The following is a 5,002-nucleotide window of genomic DNA, read 5'->3' as shown; positions in this document are numbered from 1 at the left end:
TTTCTAAAACTTGAGTTATCTGATATTTTATTAAAACCAATCAAATGACCCAATAATTATCAAATTTCCACCTCAGTTTTTGCCAATTTTTCAGTAACATCTTTTTTTTTCTCAACCTGTAGAAATTCTTGAAATAGAAAATGTGTGTGACAGAAGTCAAATCTCTAGATATCCTAAGTCAAAGTGCTTCAATCTTGCTTTTCAAACATCAAATTTTTAAAAAATAATAATAATAATTTCCCAGGCCAAAATTCAATTTTACAGGGGCAAGATATTAAAGGTAAACTGGGGTTTACTTATGTAGTCGGACAACAAACTTCTGAAGACCCAATACAGGACAGATACTGAGCTCTGGATGAGCCCTTCATGTGTGGCTCAGCCAGACTGAAATACATGTAGCATAATGTATTAAATCAAATTCCCCAGTACATGTTTATTTCTTTGTAAAAGTCAGTGTATTAATGTTACTATTGTTAGTGTTTTAAAAGAAGCAGAGATTGCGACGTTCCTTTTTTCATGAAATCCCATTACATCTTACATTGCATTACGGAGAATGAAAAATGACTGACTAGACTTAGATTCTTGAAATTGATTCTTTTTTTGGATAAAAATAACAGTAATGGAAACTTAGTGAAATATGCACAAAACATTCTAATCACTTTGTTTTAGTATTTTGGGCTTTAAACATGTATTGCACCTGATGTTCACTTTTTCTGATAAGCAACTTATATTTTAACAACATACTGACTGTACAGAAAAAAGTCCTATTTTTCAGTGATGTGATATCTTATTGGATGGAATTAACATCCCTTACCACAAAATTTTCTATTGTCTTTTAATATATACTCAATATGACATGTAAAAAATGGAAGGAAAATCTAATCAAAAAAGGATTTTCACTTCTTACAATCTAGTTGTCTTCACTGAAATTCATAGTTCTTTCTAGAAAAAAAAAAGAACTTTTTACTTATGTAGTTGGTTCTGAGTAAAGAGGGCGTTCTGTCTTACCTTATGAGCCTTCAAAGGGACTTTGAAAATCCAGGTTTTCTTATCGTTCTCTTTGAAGACTGAGAGTGGCACGCTGTCCTGGAGTTTTGCATGACAATTTTGTACCTGCCGAAATTTAAACTCAGTTTGATAATTTTCTCAACCAATCACTGTTTAGGATCCCTGATATGGGGTTATAAAGTGTCACTGTGTCTATGAAGCACATAATAACTCCCTACTTCCTCATGGCTGATATGTATTTGTTCACTGAACCATTCACTTCCAATGGGGACTAGACTTACTTTCACTTAATTAAATAGCTCCTGGAAGGCTGTTTCGCTTCTTAAATATAGAGAATCAGCGTGATATATCTGAAAAGAGCCACTTAAACTCTGTCACCCTGACATTTCTTGTCTTGCTAAGGTTGGCAATCTAAGAAAACTCCAGGTTTCTTTAGTAAATATGACTGCCTATTTAAGACCCCTATCATTCCTGAGGTATGCATTAAAACTTCTGCGCTATAATTCAAAAAACTGTCCACATGCAACAGCCTTGACTTTGCCCAAGGGATCTTTAACAATCTATAAACAGTAACACTCATGAAACCTCTCTGATCTGATTTAAACAGACGCATGAAGTTTAAAGTCTATCAATTTAGTATTCAAACTAAATTTTTAAAATAGATATTCTAAAGATTAAAACTTAGATGTATTTTTGGGGGGTGTACTGAAGATTGAACTCAGGGGCACTCAACCACTAAGCCACATCCCCAGCCATATTTTGTATTTTATTTAGATCTTGAAGTACAAATGTGCATACAAACAACAGATTCACCTTTCAGTCATTTCTTAGTTATCTGTCAGCTGTGCAGTACAAAGCAGAAAACAAGAATGTATTTTATCAAAAAATGTTGGTACCTGAACTTACCATTCTCTTGGATCCTGGGTGTACATTATAATGCAGGTGATTCCTAAATCATGTCTCCAGTTTATGATTTCAAAATTTAACCATCTATGTCTCTCTGTGTATTTGTTCAGTATTTTCAGGAATGCATTGTTATGGAATTGAAGCTTGACCACCAATACTATACCACTACCCAATAGTGTTATCTCCAGAATTTTACATGGAATTTTACATGGGAATAAATCCACACATACATATGTAATATTATAAATAAATTTAGGTGGAGGCAGCTAGCACAAGGCTGGGGAGACCTGAGCCGCGTATCATGCCCTACACTGCCCAGACTCCTGAATAATACAGTCAGGATGGCTGAAGGTGACCCCAAGAAACAAAAGGCCAAGATGTCTGCTTCTTTGTGCAGACTGGCAGAGAAGAACATAAGAAGAAAAATCCAGAAGTCCTTTCAGTTTTGCAAGATTTTCCAAGAAGTGCTCTGAGAAATGGAAGACAATGTCTGGGAAAGAGAAATCTAAATTTGATGAAATGGCAAAGGTAGATAAAGTATGCTATGATTGAGAAATGAAGGATTATGGACCAGCTAAAGGAGGCAAGAAAAAAGAGGACCCTAAAGCTCCCAAAAGACCACTGTCTGGATTCTTCCTGTTCTGTTTAGAATTCTGCCCAGTGATCAAGTCCACAAATCCTGGTATCTCCTCTGTTGGAGATGTGGCAAAAAAAAAGCTGGATAAGTTGTGGAATAACTTAAGTGACAGCAAAAAGCAGCCATACTTCCCTAAGGCTCAAAGCTGAAGGAGAAAAATATGAGAAGGATGTTGCTAACTGTAAGTCCAAAAGAAAGTTTGATGGCACAAAGTGTCCAGCAAAAGTTGCCCAGAAAAAGGTAGAAGAGGAAGAAGAAGAAGAGGAAGTGGAAGAAGAGGAGGAGAAGGAGGATGAATTAAAAAGTGTTTATCTCCATCTTCTGGTGAATACCTTAGAGTAGGACAATACCACGATTGACACATCTTGTTTGAGATGTGTCTGTGTTAGTTTCAGTTATAGAATTTGGTCATGATCCTATTGTAATCTCTCTAAGTGCTCTAGAAATTGTCAGTGGTTTACATGAATTGGCCTGGGTGTCCAGAGCACCCTGACACTATATCAAAGTTGTACATATTTGCAAACATTTTTAAGATCAAAAAGCACTCTCACGTTCTCCTCACTCTGTGCTCTTTGCTGTTGGTGTGACAAGGCATTTGAAGATGTTCTGGCATTTCTTTTTTAATTTGTAAGGTGCTATTAACTATATGGTTATTGGATAGAAATCCTCAGTTTTCAACTGTACATATCTATAGTCTGTAAAAAAGAACAAACCAACCAAGACAAACTCTTGATGCTCCTTGCTTGGTATTGAGACTGTGGGGGAAGATGCCTTTTGAAGGGGCTATAGCTTAGGGCGTGCACTGTGAGGCTGGACCTGTTGACACTGTGGTAGGCATCCATTTAGCTTCAGGTTGTATTATTTTGGTATATAGTGATACAGCATTCTGCTGCCTTTCTTTGTTGTGGGGAAAAGGGAATCAGCTGGTATGAGAAGTATTTGAATTTTTTTTAGTACAATTTTAAATTTTGTTTTCAAACAAACTGTAGAACTCTTCATTGTCAGCAAAGCAAAGAGCCACTGCATCAGTGAAAGTTCAAGAACCTTCTGTACTTAAATACAGTTTGCAAAGTTATTTTTTGTATGTTTAGAATGCTGAAATGTTTTTAAAGTTAAATAAATAGTATTACATTAAAAATTATATATATATATATATATATATATATATATATATATATATATGGGTGAAGAAAGGTTGAAAGGGAACCAAATTTTAAGAAGACTCGAATTACTCATGAAAGCAACACTGTCACCCACATGCAAATATTGGTAGAGATTGGTGAACTGAACCAGCCTTTCTTTTCCTTGATTTAAATTAACAAAAGTTATAATCAGAGATTTCAATAGCTCTGTCTTAAAAACTGATAAACAGAAAATCAGTGTAACATACAAGATTTAAACAGAAGTATTAACCAACTTGATATAATTAACATGTACAGAATACCAACAATGGCAAAATTAACATTCTTTGCAAGAATATTGATGGGATATTTATCAAAATATGCCATATTCTAGGCTTTAAAATAAATCTCAATAAATATAAAAGGAATTAAGTAATACAAAGTATATTGACCAACCAGAATCTAATTCAGTTAGAAATCAGTAACAAAAAGAATTCTAGAAAGCCCCAAGTATTTGGAAGATAAATAGCATACTTCTAAATAGCAGTAAGTAGAGAATCCTAAAGGGAAATTCAAAATACACTGCATGGATTTAAAATAGCATCTCAAAATTTGTGTGATGTCACTAAAGCAATACTTAGAGCAGTAAATAACTATATGTGAAAAGAAAGGGGCTTCAGCTTCCACCCTAGGAAACTAGAAAAAAAAAGAAAAACTTAAAAGAAAGTAGAAGAAAGGAAGTTAAAAAGCTTAGAACTGAAATTAATTAAGTAGAAAATATAGCAACAGAAGAGAAATCCATGAAGCCAAAAGCTGATTCTTTAAAAGTTCAATAAAATTGAGAAGACTATCCAGATTAATCAGGGAAATAAAAGGAAGACACAAATTAGCAATATCAGGAATGAGAGTGATGACAACACATCAGATTCTGTGGACATTCTATCAAGAGTCTATAAACTACCATAAGGGAATACTGTGAGCAACTTTACGCTAATAAATTAACAACTAAAATGAGATGGATAGATACCTCAAAACACCAAAACTCCCTCAAGAAAAATAGATAGTCTGCATTGTCCATACCTATTAAAGAAATTAAATGCATAATTAGAAACCTTCCCACCAAGAAAACTTTCAGTTCAAATGGTTTCTCTGGCAAATCCATGACACATTTCAGGACGATATTATGTCCTACACAAACTCTTTCATAAAATGGAAAGGGAGAAAATACTTCACCATCTTTCTATGATGACAACATTACTCTGATAAGTTAATCAAAAGGGATAAGGAAGGACATTATATACTGTTAAAAGGAACCATTCACCAACAAGAC

General features: G+C 34.2%; 1 pseudogene; it reads left to right on the top strand.

Moving 5' to 3' along the window:
- Positions 1–2,249: 2,249 nt before the first annotated feature.
- Positions 2,250–2,893, top strand: LOC114096307 (high mobility group protein B3 pseudogene; annotated as a pseudogene).
- Positions 2,894–5,002: the final 2,109 nt, after the last annotated feature.

The sequence above is a fragment of the Marmota flaviventris genome, chromosome 7 (assembly GCF_047511675.1).
Source record: "Marmota flaviventris isolate mMarFla1 chromosome 7, mMarFla1.hap1, whole genome shotgun sequence".
In the NCBI taxonomy this organism is placed as follows: Eukaryota; Metazoa; Chordata; class Mammalia; order Rodentia; family Sciuridae; genus Marmota; species Marmota flaviventris.
This window is presented reverse-complemented; position numbering and strand designations above follow the sequence as displayed.